This window comes from Papio anubis, chromosome 12, assembly GCF_008728515.1.
Source record: "Papio anubis isolate 15944 chromosome 12, Panubis1.0, whole genome shotgun sequence".
Lineage (NCBI taxonomy): Eukaryota > Metazoa > Chordata > Mammalia > Primates > Cercopithecidae > Papio > Papio anubis.
This window is the reverse complement of record NC_044987.1, coordinates 20,967,264-20,994,081: the sequence shown is the minus strand read 5'-3', so window position 1 is coordinate 20,994,081 and position 26,818 is coordinate 20,967,264. Positions and strand designations below refer to the sequence as shown.

Sequence of the window (26,818 nt, the reverse complement as noted above, 5' to 3'; positions counted from 1 at the left end):
ATGTAGACGCACACGCACCCTCTTACCTCTACTCTTCAAGAGGAAGCGCTCAAGGGCTGCCCGCCTCAGACAGGTATAGGAACGCGCTCTGTCTGGTGCTTAGAGCTGCCTCTTGTTTCCGCATACCACCCTAGAGGGGCTCTCGGTCCATCAGAGAGCCGGGCCGAGAGCCGGGTGGTCACCCTCCGCTACTGCCGCCACCGTCGCCTGCACTCCTGGGTCGAAACGGGTCTGGCACCCAAGCCTCCCTCCCCGATTAGGTGTCAATCCGAGAAGACGAAGGAGAGCGAAAGTTCAGGACCAAGGACAGCGGCAACCTGGGAGCGGGAGAATCCAGCCAGAAACTGCCTCTCCCCCATCCTTAGCTTCTGCCTTAGAAACTGAAAAGGGTCAGGTCGCACCAACACATAGTTGCCAAAAACAGCCCTTCTTCCTCCGGAAGAAGTCGGAAACTCTGGCCGCGAGCCCCGGGTCTCGCGCTTGGGTGCTGGGGGAAGTGCCCCTCCGAGATTGTGGGAAGCGGCCGCCCTCCGATGCCGCGGCTCGGCCGTGCTGCCCTGGGCGCCCCGCGGGGAGGCTGCCCCAGCTGCGCCCGCTCGTGCCCGGGGAGAGGATTCCCTTCTAGGTGGCGAGGAGGCTACTGAGAAGGAGGGAGAGGGGATAGGCGCCGCGGACTCCGGACGCCCTCCGCCCCCGCCCGACGGGGAGCCCGTGCAGAGCGGGACCCCAGGCGGGCGCTCCCAAGCAGGCGGCCGGGAGTGGCGGCACAAACTTCTGGTCCCGGCCGCGCTGCCCTTGGAGCTCCCTCCTCCTCTCCCCGTGACCCTGAGTCTCCCGCCGCTCTATCCGGCCGGTGCTTACCTTCAAGCCATAGGGCGCCCCGGGGCAGAGACGGCGCCGGCTGCTCGAGGCTTCCAGCTCCCGCCGCATCCACGCGCGGCCGCCCCTCCGGCAGCCGTCCGGGGCCGCCACTCTCCTCGGCGGGTCCCTGGCTCCCGGCCCCGCCGCGCCGTTCAGAGCCCCGGCGGGCAGCCGCTCGGCCGGCTCTGGCCCGCGGGGAGCAGTGGACGGGCCGCGGCGGGGCGGGGCGGGGCGGGGCCGGGCGCGGAGCGGGCGGGCAGGAGGGAGCGCGGGGACGGCGCGGAGGCGGCGCGGTGCGCGCGGGAGGCTGCCGGCTCGGCACTGAAGCTGGACAGCTCCGCGGCACCCGAGCGCTGGGAGCACGGGGAGCGCGGGGGGGGAGGTGCCCGGGGCCCCGCCCCTGACACAGGCCCCGCCCCCGCCCCCGCCCCCCACCGAACGAGCTGTGACTCCTCGGCGCTCCCCGGCCTGGGGCGGGTAGGAGGGGTTGGGGGATTCCGCCATCCCTTGTTTTGAGGCGGGAACGCAACCCCCGACCGCCCACTGCGCTCCCACCCACACCCAGAGTAACACGCTGTGATTGCAGGCTGGGTCCTCACCGTCTGCTCGCCAGTCTTCTCCTTTGAGGACTCGGAAGCCAAGGGTTGCTGGAGGCACCACCCATCCAGCAAGTCAGGCAAGGAGAGGAGGTGTCGGAAGAGGTCCGCATCCGTTTTCTGACTTCAGGTCTTGTAATCTATGTAGTCAGTTCCATTGCTGGACTCATCCAAAGGAAAAAGCCTGTTTGGAGTTGACCTGAGATGGAAATGCAAAAGGAGGCCTCAGGGGTTCCAGCTCACCTCTGACTCCAAACTGAGGTGTGTGAGGCAGGGAGTGGGGAGAGGGAGAAAGAGATAGAGTGGTGAAGGGTGTTCCACTGCTACCCTGCCCACTGTCATTCGGGCTGCAGAGGAACCTCGTTCTTCTCCCCTTTTCTTCCTCTCTCCATTTTTCTTTCTTTCTTTCTTTCTTTCTTTCTTTCTTTCTTTTTCTTTCTTTCTTTCTTTCTTTCTTTCTTTTTCTTTCTTTTCTTTCTTTCTTCCTCTTTCTTTCTTTCCTTTCTTTTTTTTTCTTTCTTCCTCTTTCTTTCTTTCTTCTTTCTTTCTTTCTTTTCTTCTGCAGCAATTAGTTACCAACTGTCCTCAATTTGCCAGACTCTATGTCAGATTCAGAAGTCACAGACAGAAAGAAACCAGGCGCCTGATCCCGCACCCTGCCAATCCAGAGAGGAGACCCCCAGGGAAATAACTGAGGCTTAAACAGGTGCTGTGAAGCACAAAAAAGCAAGACTTCACAGGAACCGGGCATTGAAGGAGCAACACCAGTTACCAAGGGGAGAAGATGGCACAGCACTCCAGGGAGAGGGAAGAGCAGGGGCAGCAGACTGACTCTGCAGAGCAGGGAGTTGGCCCTGCATGGCTGGAGTCGAGCCATCCTGGGCCACAAGGACTAACTTCATCTCAGCATTTCCTCCAATGACACACACAATTACAGAAAGTGAGGGCTGGAAAGGACCTTAGCATTCATCTAATTCCTTCTCACCTCAGAAGGGAGAACTGAGTCCCAGAGAGATGGAGTGCCCTTTCAAATCCCACGGAGTCCAGCACTGAACCGTCCCCCTCTCCAGAGCCACAAAACAGCACCTCTCTCAAACGCAGCCATCTCTGGAGGCACTGGGGCAGAGGAAGCTGTGGGCTCCCACCTCACCCCACCATGACTCTTCCTGCCCCTGGATCTTGCTGATCTGGACTGGCCTCCATTTGCCTGCAGGCTCTATAGGGAAATATTACATCAATAGGAGTCCTAGAATGTTGCCATACTTGCCTTTAAGGGATCAGACATTACAGATATGGTTGCCATCCCAGTGTTTCCCTTGTATATCCTTGGGCCATTCTCTCCTAGGTTTAATCCACTTAAGGGGATACTTGGTACCTCCCAACTCAGCTCCTCTACATAGGTTCAGGGATGGGTCAGACTAGCCAGAGCACCTGGATTGGTGTTCTGCCTTGGTCACCTACCCGTTGTGTGGGCTTGCCCAAATTGTCTGATCTCGCGAAGCCTCAGTTTCTCCATTTTTAAGTGGGAACTAAAAATAACGATCTCTCTGGGCTTTACTGAGAAAAATAGATGAGGACATGTTAGACAATGGTAATATGGGCCATCCCTGGCTGCTCTGGGGTGGGGAGGGGAGCCTTGTTCATCAGGAGGCAGAAGCAGGAAGAAGATGAGCTCCATAAGATGCACCCACCCAAGGACACTGTAGCTCTGTGCTGCTTTTTTTGCCCCAATCTTACATGGTTGAATGGATTTCATGCTGGCTGTGAGTGAGACGGATGGATCTTTTAGTTTTCAATTAGCAAACGCCTCACTCTTTAAACAAGCGGCGCAGCAAACAGATGCACTGTGTGATTGATGACAGGGAACATCTGCAGCCAAGCAGCGGCTGCACCAGAAGCTCCCAGCTTCCTGGGCTAGCAGGGCCCTCTGGAGGTCATTTGGTGCCTCCCCCTGCCTCTAGGCAGGAGTGTGCCCAGTCCAAGTGGGCGGGGTGGGGGCAGGGTGTCCCTTTGCCTTATAGCTTTCCTGAAAAAGGATCTACAGCAGCCTCTTTGAATTCCTTACCTCCTCGGAGTCAGGAAGTTCCACCTGATATACCTCCTAAATCTTTCATTTATTTCTATCCTTTTCATTGTTGAAAATTGTAAGGAAATGAGTAGTAATGGATATTAGGGGTTCTCTTAGTCCATCTGGGATGCTGTTAATATAACAAAATACCATAAACCGTGTGGCTTACAAACAGAATTTATTTCTCACAGTTCTGGAGGCTGGGAAGTCCAATATTAAGGTGCTGGCAGAGTTGGCATCTGGCGAAATCCAGCTTTCTGTTTCATAGATGGCACTTTCTCACTGTGTCACACATGGTGGATAGGGGTGAATGAGTGCCCTTGGGCCTCTTACAAGAGCACTCATCCATCCCATTTATGAGGGTTCTGTCTCCTTCTGTCCTCATGGCTTCATCACTGCCCAAAGGCCTCACTTTCCTTTTTTTTTTTTTTTTTTTTTTGATGGAGTTTTGCTCTTGTTGCCCAGGCTGGAGTGCAATAGTGCGATCTTGGCTCACCACAACCTCCGCCTCCCGGGTTCAAGCAATTCTTCTGCCTCAGTCTCCCGAGTAGCTGGGATTACAGGTATGCGCCACCATGCCCAGATAATTTTGTATTTTTAGTAGAGATGGGGTTTCTCCATGTTGCTCAAGCTGGTTTCGAACTCCTGACCTCAGGTGATCCGCCTGCCTCAGCTTCTCAAAGTGCTGGGATTACAGGCTCACTTTCTAATTTTATAATCCTGGGGCTTAGGATTTCAACATATGAATTTTGGGTGACAAAGACATTCAGGCAAGGCTAGGAGACGGGTAAGGGACAGATGGGGATTTTGTTGGCCCATTGTAATGAGGAAAAACAAAGGAGGATGCCAACAGAGAATAGGGAGAGCTAGAACTTCCTCCCGTGCTCCAAGAACTGCTCGCTGCAGCTTGGAAAGGGAGGTCCCTTGCTGATCTTCTTCAAACTGATGTACCCCCAGAGAGAACAGACTGTCACTGTCCCCTTCTAAAAATCATCTCACAGAAAACAAGGGAAATCTGAAATGTGGGGAAGGCAGAGCAGGGTCATGTCAGTAGCAACACTGGAGTCACACAGAAGTTTGTTCCCATCTAAACTCCACAACCTTGGGAAATTCTGAATGGCTCTGGGGCTCAGTTTCCTGGATTGTGAAATGGGGATAGAGAGCCACATTGCAGTGCTATCATGAAGAATAAGTAGGAACGACAACCCACAGATGTTGATGTTTGTTCCATGAGTCTTCCCCCCCTTACAGAAAACTTTAACTGGAGAAGTGACACAGGAAATACAGACACCTTCTATATGGTATTACAGTTCTCCATTTCTTAACCCACTTTGCAGATAAAGACTGAGCCCCCATTTCCAAGCTCTGGGAATTTCTCTTTTCTCATCCTCCTCTTTTGTCTTAGTTCTTGTGCCATTTGCAAATGACTGGGGAGCAGTAGAACAGCAATCCATCTGGGTCAAAGGAAGTACAGGGCAAAAAAAAAAAAAAAAATCATCTTTTTTGTACTTTATTGCATCCCTTGAATGCAGAAAACCTTAGAGAAGTGTGGAATTCTTGGATATTGTTGTTATTGAGGGATCCACAGCCCCATGCAGAATAATCTAGGGCAGGGGCTGAAGGTAGTCGAGATGGTAGACTCCAGAGAAGGGTGGGAAGGGGAGAATCTTCTGAGAATGACAGAAGTTCAGGGCACTATCCAGCCAAGGTAGGAGAGCAGAGAGTTACCTGAGGGTTTTGACATCTGCGTGTGTAATCACCCTTAGAAAATGATTTCTTCACTGGTAGACTCTAATGGGCCTTGCCACCTCAGTGTGAAATGGACATTTATTCTTTGCTGCTTCCTATTTTGAAAGAGTAAAGAGAATACAGGGGTGACTCACTTTCAGAAATTCTATTACACAGTTCTTCAGAGTTACAGAACAGATAACTCAGAGTGCAATTATTCATATTGGAAATTTCATTGCTTGAAGGGAAGAGGTCATAAAAATATACACCTCGTTTTCACACCTATGTTCATAGCAGCATTATGCACAATAGCCAAAAGGTGCAACAAGCCATGTGTCCATCAACATGGGTAAACAAGATGTGGTATTTACATGCAAAGGAATATTATTAGGCCTTAACAAAGGAGAGAAATTCTCATACCTGCTACCACATGGAACCTCAAAGACATTGTGCCAAGTGAAATAAGCCAGTTACAAAAGGACATATACTGTACGATGCCACTTATATGAGATACCTAGAGTCAATCCACAGAGACAGAGAGTGAATTGGTGGTGGCCAGAGGCTGGAGGCAGGGACAAATGGGGACATATTTGATGGGTATGGGGTTTCAGTATGAGAACATGGAGAAAGGTCTAAAGTGGAGTGGTGGTGATGCTTACACACAATGTGAATGTACTTAATGCTACTGAACTATGCACTTAAAATGCACAGTGGCTCATGGCTGTAAGCCCAGTACTTTGGGAGACCGAGGCTGGCTCTAAAGTGGAGTGGTAGCGATGCTTATACAACAATATGGATGTACTTAATGCTACTGAACTGTGCACTTAAAATGTGCAGTGGCTCATGCTTGTAATCCCAGCATTACAAGCCAAGGTAGGTGGGTGGATCTCCTGAGGTCAAGAGTTCGAGACCAGCCTGACCAACATGGTGAAACCCTATCCCTACTAAAAATAAATAAATTAGCTGGGCATGGTAGTGGGTGCCTGTAATCCCAGCTACTTGGAAGGGTGAGGCAGGAAGATCACTTGAACCGGGAGGTGGAGGTTGCAGTGAGCCGAGCCCATGCCATTGCACTTCAGCCTGGGCAACAAGAGTGAAACTCTGTCAAAAAAAAAAAAAAAAATCTTGTGTTTCAGTGGTTACTGCAGTTGCCAATCTATGTGAAAACAAAATAAAACATCTGGTGAACTACCAAGTAAATAGGTTGGAAAGTGACTGAAGTTAGAAAACAATCTACATGTAACTTCTGAAGTTGTATTTAGGTAAGTACAATCTACTGCCTTGAAGTTCTTCAGTCCTTTCCATAGATGATAAAGCACTTTCTTGTCTGTGATCTTATTTACCTTCCAATAGCCTTGTGATGGCAAGAATGTTGTTAATTTGGGGAGAGCACTGAGAAGGTTATGAAGATGAGAGCAGGCAATGAAACTAGGATGATGGATTTCAGGTAGTCTGCAAATGCAAGGACCATTCACCCATTCAGGTTTTGAATGAAGCTATGCAGTTCAAAGAAAGCTGTCAATGGAGAAGAAAAACTCAGTCTCAGCTCCTTTTTTATTGAGGGTGAGTGAATAAGGAGCAACGGTATCTTTAGTCTATAACCAGCAGCACTTGGGGTTCTTCTGCTCACACCTGACCCTGTGCCTGTGTTTCTCATCTCTGAGGACCACACCATCCAACTACTCACACCCCCTCTTCCTCCAACACAATCAGGGTAGCAGTCGGGAACACAGATGTGAGAAACAAACAATTCTGATAGTTTAAGCAGAAAAGGAATTCATGGAAAATATTGTAGTATCTCACAGAATCATAGAGATTAGAGAACTAGACTTGTAAAACAGGCAGGAAAAATAAAGCTAGCTACTGTTAGACTTTCAACCAAAATCAAGCTGGAGCAACAGTCCAGTGAGAACTCAGCTATCATAGCTAAATACAGGGCACCAGATGGCATCTCCACCTTGGCTGTACCAGACACTGGCATCCCCCTGGCACCCTGTTATGCTGTCCCTGGAAAACTGAAAGTTGTGGCTACTGGTACCTCCTCTAGGATTGATTCTCCAGCGTCCTTGCTTCTCTGATTCACTAGCTCCTCAGTCAAAATCTGAGGCAGCTGCCACTCATTGGTTGAGCTGGGCTATGAGCTGCACCTTTCAGTGGGGTGAGGGCTCTGCCTGCCACCAAGGCCCACACAGGAATTCTATAGTATAGGAAGGGGACAGAGGTGGTGCAGCGAAACGATTCACCATATTCCAGATCCAAAGGTAAAAATAAAACCGAGCTCTGCTTATTCTACTTTCTGAATGCTACACAGATCCACCCACTCACTCCACCCCCACTGGCACTACTCCAATCCAGCCATCATCCTGTCCCATGTAGATGATTACGAAGCCTTCTTGTGCTGCTGTCCTTACTCCAGCCCATGTTCCACACTGCAAAACAATGCTGCCTCTTAAACATAAACCTGATGATGTCATCCTACTTACTCCCCTTTAAAGTCTTTCCTGTTGCCTTTGAGATAAATTCTAATCATGCTAACACCACATCCATCCTTGCCTCTTTCCAGCCTCATTGCTGGTACTTTCCTCTCCCAGTGAATGAATCAATGAATGAATCAATGAGGTTTGGAAAGGATGGCAGGGATGACCTACTCGAGAGTTTCCCATATGCCAATCTTTGGATTGGATGCAATAGAAATCCCTGGGAAACTAAAAGAAAAATACAGATATTGGGGCCCAATGCCAGAACTATTACATTATAATTTAGGGGGTCAGGGTTAGCCCTCTGTATTTCTAAAAAGTCAGCCAATAATTCTGAACACCAGGCAGCGGGGGAAGCACTGAAATAATCCCTACCCATCATTTTGCATATGTGGGAGTTGAAGCCCAGAGAGGTTAAATACTCAATGCACATGAATCAAGTTTGGTGTTGTAATGAAGCAAAACTTCGAGCAAAGTTAATCTGACACATTTAGTGCTATACATAATCATTATTGTGCTACATGGTAATTAGGCATAAATAGTGGGTAAGCTATTCAGAGGGAGGACTATTATTACAGTTATAGAAACCAAGTAGTTGGGAGGGTCTTACCAGGGGGAAGGAAAGGAGCCATTGAGAAAAGTTGGGGTGTTGCTCTGAGACCCCATAGAGCCCCCCAGGTCTGTCACCTGCACTTGGACAGAGCTGATGACAGGTGGGTCTGCCCACAAAGCTGGAGAGTCAGATGGGAGCTGGGTTGCTGGGAGATGGTTCAAAGCAAGCCCTCAGTCAAGATGGGGGAAAGACAAGACAGTCCCTTTGTCCAGCCCCTTTTTCCAGTGAGGGAGGGACTGGGATGGGTGGGAAATCCTGTGAGGAGGGAAGAAAAATCATTGCAGACCTTGAGTTTGTCTCCTGCAGGAATGAAGTGAGGGACGAGATTTAAAGGAACCCCTTTCTCTGCCTTCTTTGAGCAGAAGCATCTTCCTCATACTTTGGGATAACCTGTTGTCTTCTGGGTACTTGTTCCAGGTCCACCTCCTGACACATGCTACTATTGTCTGAAATGCCTGACAGCCCTCTTCCCTGCATCCATACATACGTTTTCTGCTGGTTTTTCAAGGCCCCACTCACATAGTTGAGTTCCATGAGGCCTTTCCTCATTTCCCACACCCCAATATTAATAAAGACCTGTACCTCTCTGTGACATTGATTACATTGTCATTTGTGTTCCTGTCTTGCTTCTCAACTAAAGCGTGAAATCCTATGGCTCACCTGTGTCCCTCCATGCCCCCAGCACAAAACCTGACACAAGGCAGACTCGCAACAAGTGTCTGTTAAAAGAAACCTCTGCAATTAGTTAGTCCCAATTAATAATTTGGCTCAGTGAGCAAATGTAAGGGTGGAAATTTAAGGGTGATTTTTCTGTTACACATACCTGAGTGTGAGCTGGCTAATAGAGATTGCTTTCCAGGCTCTGGGGGTGTGAAAGTTTTGATGGAGGGAGGGATGGGGAGAAGACATCCTTTTGCTCAGCATCTGGAGAGATGGGGGCTGCACAGGTGGGCCCGACTGCATGGAGTTTTTGAAAGTAGATAGATGATGCCAGATATATTGTGGATATAAGAAAGAAGAGAAGGAGAGAGGAGGTGGGAGGTAGCAGAAGAATGGCAGAAGATGGAGAGAGGGAAGAGACCAAAGCCGTAACTGGCCCTCTTTGTACTTCGATATGCTTGTGCTTTGGACACCTCCCCTTCTCGTTTTCAGAAATAGGTTAGAAAGCGCCAGCCCACTGGTCACCCCAACCCTGTCTGCACTCCTGGTCTGTTTACACTAGAGGGAAGGAGCCCAGAAGTCCCAGAGCAGAAATTTCTTTGTCCATGTTCCCAGCCTTCCCTCAGAGCCAGGAACTGACTCTTCCATTTGATTCACCTTCCCTCAGATCTACTTGTAAACGTTTTTGTGGTAATTATATGTGATCCTGTGTATGGGAACACCTTGAGAAAGACAGCCTGGGCCCTAGGAAGTGCTCTGTAATTGGGGTTTGCTATTTTTAGTGATGTGCCTGACCTCTCAGGCAGGTGAGTTAGTAGGAGCTGTGAGGTAAGCCCATCTGCTTCCATGAGCATGCCCTCAGCCCTTGTGACTCTCACAGGATGCATGTGAAGCTCTCTGCCTAGGGGGATGGCCATCCCTCCTCATCCTTCCCAGCTCCCAGCAGTATCCAGCAAACCTTCCCAGAGGGGCCATCTGATCTCTTTGCCACTCAGGTTGGAAAACTGAGAAATACTTGGGTTTCCCTGAGCCCTTCAGATAATCCTATAATCACCTATAGGCAATTTCATTTTCTTATATCACGACAGTCCTAAGTACAGTTTAGGGCAAATTGTTGTTCAGCCAGACAGGTGGGGAAAGCCACCCTGCCTGAGGGGCAGCAGCAGTAACACATCCCCACCGTGCCAGGTGAGGTGGGCAGCGGGAGTTCTGAGCATGCTCCCTGTTGGACTCTGCAGGGGCAACTCTAGCTGTCATTCCTGCCTAGCTCAGGCCTCATCCTTTCCCACCTGGACTATTGCAATTGCCTCCTCACTGCTCTCTCCCTCTCTCTCTAGACTTACCCATTGATCCAGCTTGGGCCTAGCCTCCAGAGGGCCATCCACATGCAGACATGATCACATTGCACGTTTCTTTAAACCCGTCAAGGCTTGCCCATTGGCCACACAGTGAAGTGTGTACCTCTGTCTGCTCCCAACCTGCCACAGCCTGCCTTCTCCACCCACATCTCCAGTCGCATCTCTCACCATGTTTTACCTCCCACCTTACAGCAATGCCTGACCTTACCATGGGCACTCACATTTATGTTTTCTTCTATCATCCCCTCTGGCTGGGATGTTATTCCCTCCTTACTTAGCCTGACTCTCACTCATCTTTCTGGAGGGACCCAGGCCTCCTTCTCCCCAGAAAGTCTCAGAAGGGGCCCCCAGAGTCCCTTGGGCACACTATCTAATCACACTTCACATTATATTGAAATTATTGATAAGGACTTTGTTATCCATCTTTAGTTTCTCAGTGCCTCACATGGTGCTAGAAACAGAGAAGATCACTTAATAACAGTTGAGCTACGTTGTATACCAACAGCAACCAAGCTGAGAATCAAATCAAGAACTCAATCCCTTTCACGATAGCTGCAAAATATATATATATATGTTTATATATATGTGTATGTGTGTGTGTGTATATATATATATATACACACACACACACAATACTAAGGAATATACCTAAACAAGGACATGAAAGACCTCTACAAGGAAAACATGGCTACAAAACACAGCTGAAAGAAATCATAGACAACACAAACAAATGAAAATACATCCCATGCTCATGGATTGGTAGAATCAATATTGTGAAAATGACCGTACTGCGGTCTGATGTGGTGGCTCGTGCTTGTAATCCCAGCACTTTGGGAGGCTGAGGTGGGTAGATCACGAGGTCAGGAGATCTAGACCATCCTGGCTAACATGGTAAAACCCCGTCTCTACTAAAAATACAAAAAATTAGCCGGCCATGGTGGTGGACGCCTGTTGTCCCAGCTACTTGGGAGGCTGACGCAGGAGAATGGCGTGAACCTGGGAGGCAGAGCTTGCACTGAGCCAAGGTCACGCCATTGCACTCCAGCCTGGGCGACAGAGCGAGACTCCATCTCAAAATATAAAAGAAAAAGGAAAAAGAAAAGAAAATGACCATATTGCCAAGAGCAATCTACAGATTCAGTGCAATTCCCATCAAAATACCACCATTATTTTTCACAGTATTAGAAAAAAAATTCTAAAATTCATATGAGACCAAAAAATAGCCCGCATAGTCAAAGCAAGACTAAGCAAAAACAAAAACAAAAACAAAACAAATCTGGAGGAATCACATTACCTGACTTTACACTATACTATTAGGCCATAGTCACCAAAACATCATGGTACTGATATAAAAATAGGCACATAGCCCAATGGAACAGAATAGAGAACCCAGAGATAAAGCCAAATATTTACAGCCAACTGATCTTCGGCAAAGCAAACAAAAACATAAAGTGGGAAATGACACTCTATACAACAAATGGTGCCGGGATAATTGGCAAGCCACGTGCCGAAGAATGAAACTAGATCCTCATCTCTCACCTTATGCAAAAATCAGCTCAAGATGGATCAGAGACTTAAATCTAAGGCCTGAAACCATAAAAATTCTAGAAGATAACGTCAGAAAAACCTTTCTAGACATTGGCTTAGGCAAAGAGTTCATGACCAAGAACCCAGAAGCAAATGCAACAAAAGCAAAGATAAATAGATGGGACTTAATTAAACTAAAATCTTCTGCACAGCAAAAGAAATCATCAGCAGAGCTAACAGAAAATGCACATAGTGGGAGAAAATATTCACAATCTGTACATCCGACAAAGCACTAATATCCAGAATCTATAAAGAACTCAAACAAACAAACCAACAAGAAAAAAAAAAATCCCATCAAAAAGTAGACCAAGGACATGAATAGATAATTCTCAAAAGAAGACATACAAATGACCAACACATATATGGAAAAATACTTAACATCACTAATGATCAGGGAACTGCAAATCAAAACCACAATGTGATACCACCACACTCCTGCAAGAATGGCCATAATCAAAAAATCAAAAAATAACGGATGTTGGCGTGAATGTGGTGAAAAGGAAATACTTTTACACTGTTGGTGGGAATGTAAACTAGTACAACCACTATGGAAAATCCAGAATAGAGATTCCTTAAAGAAAATCCCCACTACTAGAAATCTACCCAGAGGAAAAGAAGTCATTATACAAAAAGGATACTTGCAAATTCATGTTTATAGCAGCACAATTTGCAATTGCAAAAATATGGAACCAACCCATGCGCTCATCAATCAATGACTGGATAAAGCAAATATTATATACATATACATATATATGTGTGTATATATATGGTGTGTATATATATATTATATATACATAATATATATTATATATTATGTATATATAATATAAAAATAAATATAATATAAAATATATTATTATATATTATATATATATATAATATATATTATATATACATACACCATGGAATACTACTCAGCCATGAAGGGAAACAAAATAATGGCATTCGTAGCAACCTGAATGGAATTGGATACTATTATTCTAAGCGAAGTAACTCCGAATTGGAAAACCAAGCATCCCATGTTCTCATTCATATATGGGAGCTAAGCTAGGAGGAAGCAAAGGTGTAAGAATTGTACATTGGACTTAGGGGACCTGGGGGAAAGGATGAGGGGTAACATGGGATAAAGGACTACACACTGTGTACAGTGTACACTGTTTGAATGATAGGCACACCAAAATTTCAGAAATCACCACTAAAGAACTTAATCATGTAACCAAACACCACCTATTCCCAAAAAATCCTATTGAAATTAAAAAAAAGAAAATAATAGATGTTGAGCTAAATCTGTCTGCTGAAGACTCTGAATCCTCCCTGAGAGACCTCATGGCTATGCCCAACTAACCAGGTGGATGACCTATGTCCCTCCAAGTTGTACCTCCTTGGCACCACTGGCCTGTTACCTGTTGCCCAGGCTTCCACACATCAACTTCTGCCTTCCAGGCTGTCTCGCCCTCCATGCCTTACACCTCCCATCCCCTGGGGTATGCACCCTCAACATTGTGTGACCCATACTACTGGCTGCCTTCTCTTCCTGGTTGTCTGCCAGCCATGGAGTATAGATTTGCAAAACTCAAACCAGGAAATGTAGGTACCAGCTGAACAGTGCTCAAATTCTAGATTCAAGACCACTGCCAGGGAGGAAAGCCCTGTACTGGACATCTCAGATTTGTCCTTCCAGGTCTCCTTTCTGCCCTTCACCCTGCTCACACCCTGGAAGCGGACCCATGTGGACTGAATCAAGGCCCCTTCGCACTCTGCCTTCCTGAGCACTGGGTTGGACTACGGGAAGGAAATCAGAGGGAGAGAGGAGAATGAGGTCAGGGTCAGTCTCTAGATCACTCCAGGGGGATGGGGGAGCCTGCAACACTAGGCCACAGGTCACAGCTTCTGTACACCTCTCTCTCTCCCTCTCCTTCTTCCTCCCTCCTGGTAACTACTCCTTTCTTGGCCCCTTCAGGTCCTTCAAGTTGTAATGCAGCCCCACTGTCACCAATCCTAGAATCGCCCAGGCTGCAGTGCAGTGGCGCAATGGCTCACTGCAACCTCTGCCTCCTGGGTTCAAGTGATTCTCCTGCCTCAGCCTCTTGAGTAGCTGGGATCTCAGGTGCCTGCCACCATGCCCAGCTAATTTTTTTAGTTTTAGAAGAAACGAGGTTTCACCAGGTTGAACAGGCTGGTCTCGAACTCCTGACCTCAGGTGATCCACCCACCTCGGCCTCCCAAAGTCCTGGGATTACAGGCCTGAGCCATCACACCCAGGCGTGGTCTTTTTTTTTTTTTTTTTTCCCCTAAACTCCTCTCAATTGATCCTATGATTTGCATATGGCTTGCATATGATTTTCATGTCTTGCATATGATTTTCAAGTGTCCTGCTAGGACTCTGACTGGTAGAGCGCCAAATAAAAAATCCAGCTATCAGGGTAGAGGTTGCTGAGAGTAAGGTGAAGTAAATGAACCCAGTCATCACTATGAATGAAGATCAAGACCCTACGGAAGTTGGGATGCTCTCAAGAGGAGCGTACAGAGAACTGTTCAGTGCCCAGGCCTTGCCCTATGAGAGCTTCCAATGTGAACGGAGATAGGACGCAGACCTGATCCACAGTTGCACAGTCCCATGCTACCTCCAATGAGAAACTGCTTCTCTCATCGTTGACAGCTTAGAGCAGATAATCCATGAGGTGGTCTGACTGAAAAGTTCTTTCTCAATGGAGGCAATTATGATTAGCTGGATCTTTTAGATTTTATCTGTTAGAAATGTAAACTACGAGATTCTTTAAAGAGAATTATTCGGTTGGTATTGGGAGCAGAAACTGATGCAGAGAGAGGTCAAGAGAAGGCAAGAACCATGAGCAATCATGAGTAAGTGATGTTTATGAGTAAACCAAAATTATAAATAAGCCAAAGATATGAGTAGGGTGAGGGCATTGGTCCATATCCTGTAAAGTAGATAAACACAAAGAAGCAGACATGTAGAGCAGAACACACTTCCGTGAAGATGAAAATTGACCTTAATCCCTAGAGCAACTGGAACTTTGCCCGGTCTTCCGGTTCTGGTCTCCGAAAAATCCGCCAGGATATTAGTTTCTTTTCTTCTTGCAAGGCCTGATTACTAAACTCTCCCTGGCAGTCTTGACACCTGGCCATATGGTTGAGGTTTCTAATTACCTTATTTCCATATTCTTCCTTTCAATATTCCTTCCCTTACTCCAGGCACACACACACATACACACTTACTCAAGATGATCAAGAAAGCCTCCAGTGCTTTGCATCAAAAAAGCCTAACACTACCCTAAACTGAAACCCAGTTCTGAACAGTGGTTTCCTTCCTTCTCCTTAAGACTCAGATCCACCCCTGTTGCCCAGATCTGGTGCTCTGAGCTGAGTTTCCCAACTTGCTCACGTTACCCACTAAGAGCTCTTTCTAGATCTCTCTCACCTCCATCAACTCAAAGTCAAGACCTGGAAGGGGTACATTAGGTGGCAGGACACTGGAACTCAAGAGGGACATGCAGTGCTCTACTTAACCTGGCAGAAGGAGACTTAAATCAAAGGTAACAAAAAACCTGGAAGTCGACTGACAACTGCTTTCCTGAATACCTCCCCTTCACACCGCTTGTCCTCTCTTTGGCTTCACCAGCTCCATGGCTCTTCTCATTGCCCCTAGGATGGTCAGTGCCCTCAGGACTCTCGGCATAGGCCACTCTGAACCTTCCCATCTTCCTTCTTTGGTATAGAGAGTTTCTCTTTTCCTCTTAAATCAATAAAGAAGTTGGTATTTTGAGACTTTAGAAAACTAAAGGAAAACCAAACATAGCCTAAATGGAAAATAGTGAAAAGGCCAAGCAAGACACATTCTGTTTGTCTAGCACACATTCTTTATCCCAGGGTTCCTGAAGCCTCAGCTCAGGCCACCTTGCCTGGCTCACGTTGGCTGGTATAGATTTGGATTTGTATCCATGTGGGGCCTGGCCCAGGGATTCTTGATTTTTGCTGGAAATGGCTTCTTTGCCCCTCTCTTCCATGGACCTCCCTCCACACCTGGCTGGACTGTTCTTCAGCACGTCATTCACTCTAGCTACTCTCAGTCCTCACCCCTGGATGCTCCACCTCTCCATATATTCCCTGGGATCTAGGCTAGTGTGTCACAGCCTTTCCCTACCAGTGAGGTTTCTAAGACTGAGAAACCCATCCTTGGCCCTGATATAAGCCTAAACATACTGACTGCCATTGTGAAAGAAGGAAGCCAGCCCTTCCCCACGACTTACTCTCCTGCAGGCTCTGTGGTTCACACATCAGCAGATATTGCTCCATTGAATCCTCACAACAATACTCCAGATTTCACAGATGGTGAGAAAAGCTCTGGGAACTGCTGGAAGAGGAAGAACCAGGATCCAGGGCTGGTTCCTGCAAACTCTGAGCCCGATGCTTTGCCACTGATATTTTTACACAGCATCTAAGTTAGGAATGGCAAAGTGGTTTCATCTGACATGTCAGTTCTGATTGACTTAGTGGCTGCCTGCAGTGCTGTGGTGAGAAGGAGTATGAGGCCACATCTGTGCTCAGTGGGAGAGACCATGATAAACTAGAAATGTCTAGCAAGGGTAATAGCTGGAGGGACTGACAGGCTGTATATGTGCCATATACTTGCCACTGTTGGGCCAAGCCATTTTTGTGGCAGCCACATGGCTTTAGAGGCAGGCACCATTGTCCTCCAGACCTCTTTGCTTTCTATCAGTCTCCCACCACATGGAGGAGCACACCTTGGTTCACCCAGGGTTCTATTCTCAGCTTTGCTACTTAATAGCCGCATGACCTTAGGTAGGTTACTTAACCTCTTTGAGCCTCAGTTGTTTTGTCAGTAATATATAGCTAAGTATAATACTTACCTCAAAGGGTTTCAGTAAGAATCCATTGACATAAAGCTTGTAGATCACCTGCCATAATGCCATGCACAGAGTAGACATCTGACAAACATCAGTTGTTGTTGTTAGCCACCATTCTATCAAAGCCTGTAGCCCACACTATTGCGTGTACCAGCTTCCTGTTTCTATGACCTGCCAAGGCAAAAAAAATATCACCCAATCTTCACAACTGACCATACTCTCCTTCCCATGCCATGGGATATATGACAGCCCATATGGGGTCTGTGTTTGCCCTGAAATCCCATTACTCTCCACTCAACTGTTAAACATTTCAAATCCTCCTCCCCATGGGCTCCCCTCTTGTTAATGTGATTATATGTCTGGATTGTTTCATTAAGCTCTTTTTCATAGAGTGGCTGGTAAACACCTGGTAGAACATGGAATCTAATTATCATCTTAATTGGAGAAGACGAACTGGTAAATAATATGTGTTAATTATCAGGGAAAACCCTATAAAGCTTAATGAGAAATCAAAACTCATAAGCAAAGGTTCTTGGATTTCTGGACAGGTAATTCCCGAGCCTTGACAGCAACAGAGGTCAGGTGGCCATGGCCAGGCACCTACTGGGCCTTCCTTTGCGTGGGCCAGAAGATTAGAGCCACTGCTCTTTCTGATACAGAAGGTAATTCATGAACCTAGTATTTTCTTTAGATATTTATTTATTTAATGAAGCATTTGTCCCTTTTTTGTTGCCGTTTTCCCTCCAGCTTTGTTGAGGTATACGTTAAGCATTTCTTAAAGGCCTTGTACTTTTCTGGTGAGTTAGGGCTGTTGTTCTCCCCACATGATGAGAGTAGTAGGCACCAACTAAACCCATTGCCAGTGTGCTGTCCTCGCCTTGGGTTTCCTATTTCAAGAATGACCTGGGAGCTCTCTCTCAAACGAACTCCGTATGCCTTGCTCCTGGGCTTAGCTCGCCTCTCTCACTGCCTTGGACTTCCTCCCTCATAATGTGAGAGCCCACAGTCTCCTTTAGAGTCAACTCTGTGGTAAACAAACGCTCATGTTCCCCCAGACTCCTCAACCAAGCGGACTCCTCTCTTCCCAGTTTAACTAAAACTTGGCACTTCCCTACAGACATTGTCTCTCCTCCAGGCTTCTCAACTAGTAAACACTCTTTCTTCCACCACCCAGAAATGTCTCATCAGGAGCTCATGATCTAGGGGCATACAGACAAGTACTCAAACTTTTACAACCCATGTCATTAGAGCTGCACAGAGGGTAGAAAAGAAAAGGTACAGACAGGAGGGCCCAAAACCCAAACTTGGACATCAGAGAAGTATCCCAATAGAAAGCGACATCAAACTTGATAAACAAATATGTACAGAACTTAGACAAACAAAGAAGAGGAGAAAGTTTCAACTACTTGGAAAAAACATCGTATTTTAAAGGCACAAATCCCATCAAATTCATTCCTTGCTTAAAATCTTCAATTGTTACCCATTTTTTAAATCCATGTAACTGCAGGAGGGAACACTGTTATCCACCATTTTATCCCCACTAGGCTCATAGTAGGAATTTGATAAATATTCGGCAATACCAAAAATTAACATAAAAATACAAAAAGAATTAACAAGACATCCATAGGTGAAACATTAAAAGCACAAAACAATGTAATTGGCTAAATTCCCTAGAAAACTATTATTTCTTCTTATGACAAAACCAGCATTTGTGTAACGCCTAGTGCAGTGTCACTTGCATAGTCGGTACTTAATAAATGTTTGTTGAATAATACATGTAGCGTTTGGTAATTAAGGCACTTAAATTATAATATTCTGTAATTTTATGTCCTGTTATTCAATGTCTCCATGAAACAAACAAACAAACAAAAAAAACTGATGTTCTTAAAGGGTAAGTAAATTTCACAAGATCTCTCAAGTAGTAAGCAGTAAAGTTACGACTAGATCTTATGGCTTCCTGTGGCAACATCTATGCTCTTTTCAAGGAGCACATAGAGTCTAGATGCATGTAAATTGTAGCATCAGGGAAGACTTCACACAGGTGAAAATTGATCTGGGTCATGACAGATCAGTAGCATTGGGATAGACCGAAAGTGCAGCAAAGCAGGATTTCCTAGTGAGAGGACCTGCATGAACACAGGAATGGGAACAGGGACAACACGTGTCTTTCAAGGGACAGAAGGAATGTTGGTTCACTTTAGGCAGAGGGTCCACATCACTGCAGAAGCTTCTTATTCAAAGATCAATTGAATTCAAAGCACTGAATCCAAGTGGCAACTCTTTCTCCGTAATAATTGAACAGCATCAAATTGACTCTGATTACAGGTATCCATGGCAAAAAGGAAAAATGTTAACGTTCAGAAAGGAGAAAGTTCACCAGCTTCTCTCCTTCTACTCCAAGGCTCTGCAAGATGGTAATGTACATTTATCACGCTGGGTGTGTGTGCTCAGGTCCTAAAGTGAGTCACACACTAGTAGGACCAGAAGAAGACATCTATTTCCCCAAAGTTGTGTGAACCCACTGAAATTTATTGACACCCAGAAGGCCTTGAACAGACCTTAGAGTAGTATTATAAGCTTATCTGCCTGCAGATCCTAATAGGTTAAGAAGTTTCTGAGACAAAACTAGAGAACCAAGAAGGTGGTAGAACAAGAATTAAAGATTTCCATGAGAAGCTGGCGCTGCCTGGGGCTCAGCAACTGGTGCATGTGGCTGGGAATGGGAGCAGATGGGGGAGGGAAGTGGATACCTTCTGAATAAGCATGCAGAATTTGTTGGAGCTCATAAATGTCTAAACTGATATTCCATGTCAGTTGCATTTACACTAGCTTCTTCTCAATTTTGAATAATTTCTTCATGCTTTATAGGGAAACTAAGACTTTCCTGGCACTAAATTTTTTAAGCTTACATTTCAGTGATTTTATATTTTATAACTTTGACTTCCTTATTATCCAAGCCGTACTTGCACACAGATAAAGTATGGCATAAACTGCAGTAGAGCAAAAAAGAAAGAACGAAATTCATCTGCAATCCCAGCACCGAGAGATAAGTATAGTCCACTGGATATGTATTTTTCCAGAATCTTTGCATAATTTTAAAAATAAAAATAAGATCAAACTGTGCATACAATTTTATTTTATTTTACTAATGTATTTATATATTTTAGAGACAATGTCTCCCTCTGTCGCCCAGGCTGGAGTGTACTGCCCTGATCATAGCTCACTGCAGCCTCGAACTCCTAGGCTCAAGCAATCCTCCTGCTTCAGTCTCCTGAGTAGCTGGGACTATAACCACATTAGCTAGCTGCCATGCCTAGCTAGTGTTTTTGGCTTTTGTAGAAATGGGGTCTCACTATGTTGCCAAGGCCGGCCTCAAACTCCTGGTCTTAAGCCTTCCAAAGTGCTGGGATTACAGCCATGAGCCACCGTGTCCAGCCTGTATATTTTATATTATATATATGCTGATTTTTTTGCAAGACTCTCCAATATGCTGATTTTTAATTTCACAGTACAACATTTAGCATCTCTTCACATCAATAAATAGTCATCAGCAGCATTGTTTTTATAGTCATACAGTGTTCTATTGTATTGGTGCCACTGGTAACCCATTGTTTGACATCTAAGTTGTGTCCAATCATCAGATATTATAACCATAAATGATGCTTTGGTGAGTCTTTGCATGCATCCTGAATTATTCCCTCAGGGCTGCTTGCCCCTTTCCAGCTTCTCCCTGCTTAAAGCCGCTTCACTCTTGCTCCTCTTTGTGACCAAACTGAACGTCTTTGGGTTTTCTGAACTTGTCACACTCTGTTTGCCTCTGTGCTTTTGTACATCCTCATTCCACTGCCTAGCACACTTTGCACTGACTAAGCGTCCTTGTCCATTCATCTTTTAGATCTCAACAGAGACATCACTTCCCTAGATGAGTTTCCTCTGACACCCATCTCCACCACAGACCGAGTCCTCTGCGCCTCTTATGTCACCACCGTCACCCGCGCTTCATTCTGGTAGCGCAGGAAGCAGCCTGTATTGTAGCATCCTGTTGGCCCGTCTTTTTCCTTCACTAAAGCTGTAATGTCCACAAGGCTAGAAACCATGTCTGCCATGGTCAATGTACCCAGAACAGTGCCCAGCACATGATAGGTACTCCATGAACATCTGTTTAACCATCAATAAATACCTTCCTCACTATAACACTGCTGCATCAGAGGCATGCCCTTGTTAAGTCTTGTGACACACACTGCTCCCTGGAAAAGCCTTGCCTCTACGATTTACCTCTCCTCCCACAGTGTGTGAGGGTGCACATTTCCCCACATCTTGGATAGTCTTGCAAAAAATTCTGAGAAGACTTTCTTTCCATGGGGCTTTATTTAAGGAGCATCGACTAGAATGATGTGCAGTGGGTTATTCAGGAGTCTCAACGCAGTGGGGTATAAACATGAAAATTAATTTTTTCTAGTCACTGCTTTCTGCTGTGTTCTGTCAAATCCCTTTTCCCCATCACTTGATATTTTGGGCAGAAAGTGAATAAATATTCCTGTCACTTTCAGTTACTAAAAACTCAGTCCGTTCCATTTAAAACTCCAAATTCATATCTGATTCAAAGCTCTTCCTTTTGTCAATGCCCCAAACCCCAGGAAGACTGTGGCGTTAGGGACTTGGAGGTGGGGGAGCAGCATGGTCTCCTCCTTCACTTCTCCTCCTCCTCTTCCTCCCTCCTCTGGGTCTAGCAGTTCTAGACTTGGGGGCAGGAAGAAAGGATGGGGAGGCAGGAGGCATCTCAGCATGGTCGAGGGTCTGTGGTGGTGAGGAGGCATCTCTGATCTCAGCCTGGCTCAACCTGGCTCTGTGGGAGGTTGATGGACCCCACTGAGTGGCAGTCTCCACATGGAGGGTGGGGTCTTTTTATGGAGCAATGTGCAACTCAACCCGGCTCTCCTCTCCTAGAAGGACCCACTTGAAAAGGAGGTGGTAATGCCCCCCTGCAACATGCGCTGTGCCCCCCTCTCTCTGAGTGGTGTCTTCCCAACTTATTCTGGCAACCAGCTGGACAGCCCACAGCTCCTGCCGTTCCATTCCATGCCCCTTGTGTGGAACCACAGGCAATGCTATGGACTTCCTCTGTGTTCTCCAAGGGCTGCTGAGACCCAGGATGGGGTAACCCAAGTGCGTCTTTCCCAGGCCCTCTGCAGCCCCTTCGCCCTCCACTGGCATGGGCCATCTCCACAGGCCTCTTAGAGAGTCTCTAGAGCAGAGTGCCAGTGCAGTGGTCTCTGTGATCATGTGTGTCTTCCCATGGGGAGATAAGGGAATTGCCCCCACCAACAACACTGTAAGATTGCAGCTCTGGTGCCATCTCCCCATACCATTCCCTAGTCCTCACTTGATATCTGCAAGAGTGAGGAGCAGAAGGCAGGATGGAGAGTGGCTTGAAGGGGGCAGGTCAGTTCTGCAACCTGTGGTTTACAAACCACATTGCCAGGACATGTTAGCCCTGCTCCTGGGCAGCTGTCTTTAGAATGCAGGCTTCCTCAGTGCCTCTTCTTCTCTGCTTTGGTTTGGGCCTTAGCCACAATTCTGGGACACCAGAAAAATCCCCCTCATTATTTTGCTGCAGATTTAATAGTCATGATCCTCAACAGTATGGTTACGATAACTGCAGAAATAGATTGCATATGGCTATTTCTTGTAGCAGCACTGGATAAAAGCTAAGGGCAAGACTAGGCAATTTGGATTAAAAGGAAAATAGCCACATTAAGCAAGAGAGACAGAGCCCAGAGCCCTGTAGTGAGGGAGTGAGGGAGGGTGCAGAGGGGACAATGAGTTGAGTAGGCGTTTGTGTGCCTCTGGGGCCTAGAGAGTCAAGAGACCTCTCTGTCCATTTTTGTCCACTGTCGGGGGCAATTGGATGCCTCTTGCAAAGCAGGGAGGGAGAAAGGGACCCCAGTGAAACCCTCTCACCCTGCCTCAGTCCTCCAAATGTCACATCTATCTGAGCTGATACTCTGACCGAAGCTCCTCCCTCCTCACTGTCACTGGCCAGAACAATCCTTATATTCATTTCCCAGAGCCTGAGCTATTACAGATGACTGAATAGGTGCGGAGGTGCCCGTGGATTGAGAGAGGGATGGCCAGGGATTGTTTCCAGAACCCAGCATCCATGAGAAAAAGCAGCTTGGATAGGATCTCAATGAATAAATCACAGTGCGAGGCCCTCCCAGCTCTCTGGCATGGTCTGTTGAAATAAGATTCTCACTACTGCAATTACAGTCAGAGTGTGGGGAGCCTTGGGATTCATTAGTTTTGACTTCAGCAGCATTGATTTCTTGTTTAGTAATTAGCTCACCAGGGCCCCTGATGGCATAATCTCTTCATTTACATAATTAAGACATAAATCTTGAGCCTGGATAGTAGCCAGGGCACTGGGGACTGGACACCAAGGGCAGCAGGTGGTTGACAGCTTGTATTCCCAGTACCACATTCTCACCAGCTGATCTCATTGGCCTCTGTGACTTCAATGGGCAAAACTTCTTAGATACTTATTTTTGAAGACTCATGCCAAGGAAATCAATCCATTTAAACTAGGTTTAGAGAAAGGCTGTGATGATTTTAAAATACGCTCATAATTCCTTTGACATGTCTTCCTTCATCAGGTGGAATCTAATTCCCCTTCCTTCCAATGTGGGCCAGATTTAATACCATGCTTCTAATGAGCAGAATAGGGCAGAAGTGATGGTGTATGATTTCAGAGTTCAAAAGGCATCACTGCTGCCACATCCATCTCTCTCTCTCTCTCATTACTTGTTCTAGGGAAGCTGACTGCCATGTTGTGACGATACTCAAGCAGCCTGTGGAGAGCCAACATTGGGGAAACGGAGGCCTCCTATTGAGGGCCAGCACCAACTCGCCAGTCACACAAATAAGCCCCCTTAAAAGCAGATCCTCCAGCTCCAGCCAAACATTCAGATGACTGCAGACCTGGCTGACTTGATTCCCACCTCAAGAGAGACCCCACATCAGAAACACCCAGCTAAGCCACTCTCAAATCCCCGACCCACAGAAACTGTGAGGATAATAAATGTTTATTGTTCTTTTAAGCCACCGAGTTTTAAGGTAATTTGTTACACACAATCAGTAACTAACCCAGAGGGCATTTCTCATTCCAATGCTGCTTCCACAAGGAAGAAATGGTCCGATATCAAGACCAAGACAACTGAAACTGTTCATATTCTTGACCAAGCAATTTCTGTTGTAAGAATCTATCTTATACAAATATATTTAAAATTTAAACACGCATATAAATATGCAAAATGCTTGTGTAAACGTGTTCATTGCAGCATCCTCTGTAATAGTAAAAATGGAAAGCAATTAATGTTTTCATTAATAGAGCTCAATTAAATAAATTATGGAGAAAATGGAATCATTATATGTAAGCATTAAAAAACTGAATTAACAATAAAAAATAAAATTCTATGTAAGCATTAGAAAAATTGAATGAATAAAAAACAAAATTCCTGCACTCCAAGTCCAGATGGTTTAACCAGTGGGTTTACCAGCGATTTATGAAAGGAATACTCAATTATTAATACAAACAGTCATGAGGAATTTAAAAAATGAAAGAACACTTCTCAACTTAAGCAATGACTTTGACTCCAAACCCTGATGGAAATCTTGGAGAAAACTAGAAATTATAAGCAAACTTGATCTACAAACATAGGTGCAAAAATTTTCCAAAAAAGTTTTAGAAACTAATGTAACCATAAATAAATAGAGTTTAATGCAGAAATGCAAGGCTGATTCAGCCTTAGAAAAAAATCAAAGTGATTTGCCTTATTAATAGGAAAAGGAAAAAATTCTATGATTATCACAATACATGTAGAAAAATCATTTCATAAAATCCAACTTTCATTTATAATTTTAAGGAATAATCTCTTAGCTGAATAGAAATAGAGAGGGTGCTTTCTTAATGTACTAAAGAATATCTATAAAAATAAATACAAGGCAGAGACATGTGATCTAACAACAGCAGTCCAACGTTGTGCTAGAGATCATCTCCAGTGCATTAAGGCAATACAAATAAATAAAAAGTACAAAGACTATAAATAAAGAAGTAAAACTATCGCTATTGACTGACAACATTATTGTGCACCTGGAAAATCAAAAGGAATTTTTATTTAAACTATTAGCATTAATAAGAGACTTTGGTAAGTTTGCTGGCTATAAAATTAATAGTTTTAAAAACAATCATATTTTTGTATATCAGCCACTAACAGAAAATACAGTTTATAAAAGGAAGCTTTCATAGTAGCAACAAAAAAAAAAAATAGCAGTACATAGGAATCCAGCTATCTTCCATTAAGCTAGACATTAATGGGTTTTGCAAAAATGTAAGACAATGTCAGTACTCTCTGTGTGATGAATCTTTAAATCATCATTGGGAGAACTAACATCTTTACAATATTGAGTCTTCTAATCTATAAATGGGATATATAGCTCCAGTTATTAAATCTTTTTAATGTCCTTCAATGAAGTTACAGAGTTTTCTTTGTAGAAGCCTTCTCCTTCTTAGATATTTTCTTGATTTTTTTTGATGTTACACGGAATACCTTTAAAAAGTACTCAAGTCAAGATTCAATATAATTGATAACTTTTCCTGCTTATTAATGAACATTTTTTTCTTTTCCAGATGGAGTCTTACTCTGCTGCCAAGGCTGGAGTGCTGTGGCGCAATCTTGGCTCACTGCAACCTCCACCTCCCAGATTCAAGCGATTCTTCTGCCTCAGCCTCCCAAGTAGCTGGGTCTACAGTCATGTGCCACCATGCCCAGCTAATTTTTGCGTTTTTAGTAGAGGCAGGGTTTCACCATATTGGCCAGGTTGATTTCAAACTCCTGACCTCATGATCCACCTGCCTTGGCCTCCCAAAGTGCTGGGATTACAGGCGTGAACCACCGCACCTGGCGTTAAAGAACTCTCTTAAGTGAAATTGGCATTTTTTAAACTGTGGCACATTGTGGTGGATAATATGATGACTACTAGTACAGTCTGGTACCACGACCTTGATTCATGCTAAGGCATCAGCAGTTTTGCCACCGCTGTTTTTGCACCATCAGTGCAACCGTCAACTTGGTGAAAAGAGCAAACAATGTCTTATAAAAAGTTTTCATCTCACGAATGTCTTAGGGATCCCTAGAGGTAGCACATATACTTCGAAAACCACTGCTGCAGAAAAATGAATGCCCATGTGCACCAGGAAACATCCATAAGAATGTTTGCAGAACATTGCTTAAAGTAGCCGTGAACTGGAAATAACCTGAAAGTTCTTTGGCTATAGAATTGATAAATGAACTATTCTTACCAATGAGAATTAATAAATAAGCTGTACTCACCAATACCAATAAAAATAAAATTGTTGGCATTGCAGGTATGGCGACTCATGCCAGTAATCCCAGTGCTTTGGAAGGCCAAGGTGGAAGGGTTGCCTGAGCACAGGAGTTCAAGACCATGCTGGGCAACATAGCAAGATCTTGTCTCTACAAAAAAAAAAAATTTAATTAGTTGTGACCTGTAGTCACAGCTATTCAGGAGGCTGAGGTGGGAGCCTGGCTTGAGCCCAGGAATTCGAGGTCTCATTGAGCTGTGATTGCATCAGTGCACTCCAGCCTAAGTGCAGACTAACAGACTGAGACCCCAACTTAAAAGAAAAATGATAATTGCTAACCACTATATGAAACAGTATGCAGTAATACCGCAAGCAAGAAGTCCCTGCTGGTGGCACCTGGACGGCACATCTGAGGCCTCAGGTGTTCCTAGGGATTATGAAGAGAGAGAACAGGCTTTATTCTCCTTAGATCCAGACAAGAGTCAAGTTTCCAGCAACAGAGGACCAGATTTTTATTTCCTTGAGCCTGGAGAAAAGATGAAGATTTTTTATGGTTTTCAGAGAGGTAAGGTGAGCTTAGCCAGCAGAATATGGTGAATCTG

General features: G+C 45.4%; 2 long non-coding RNA genes across 4 annotated transcripts; one reads left to right on the top strand and one right to left on the bottom strand.

Annotated features, from left to right (window-relative positions):
* Window positions 1–1,609: 1,609 nt before the first annotated feature.
* Window positions 1,610–9,698, top strand: LOC103877912. Of its 2 annotated transcripts, none has more exons than XR_637835.4 (4): window positions 1,610–1,718; window positions 6,390–6,515; window positions 6,607–6,816; window positions 8,650–9,698. It is a non-coding gene; the product is annotated as an uncharacterized LOC103877912 (long non-coding RNA). The 2 variants fall into 2 exon arrangements; XR_637834.4 differs by lacking the exon at window positions 1,610–1,718 and adding an exon at window positions 4,046–4,088.
* LOC110741281 lies at window positions 4,188–26,262 on the bottom strand. 2 transcript variants are annotated; one of them, XR_002517218.2, is made up of 4 exons: window positions 26,224–26,262; window positions 16,838–17,005; window positions 5,254–5,369; window positions 4,188–4,979 (listed from the first exon to the last, which is right to left on the bottom strand). It is a non-coding gene; the product is annotated as an uncharacterized LOC110741281 (long non-coding RNA). The 2 variants fall into 2 exon arrangements; XR_002517217.2 differs by having other exon boundaries at window positions 4,188–5,369.
* Window positions 26,263–26,818: the final 556 nt, after the last annotated feature.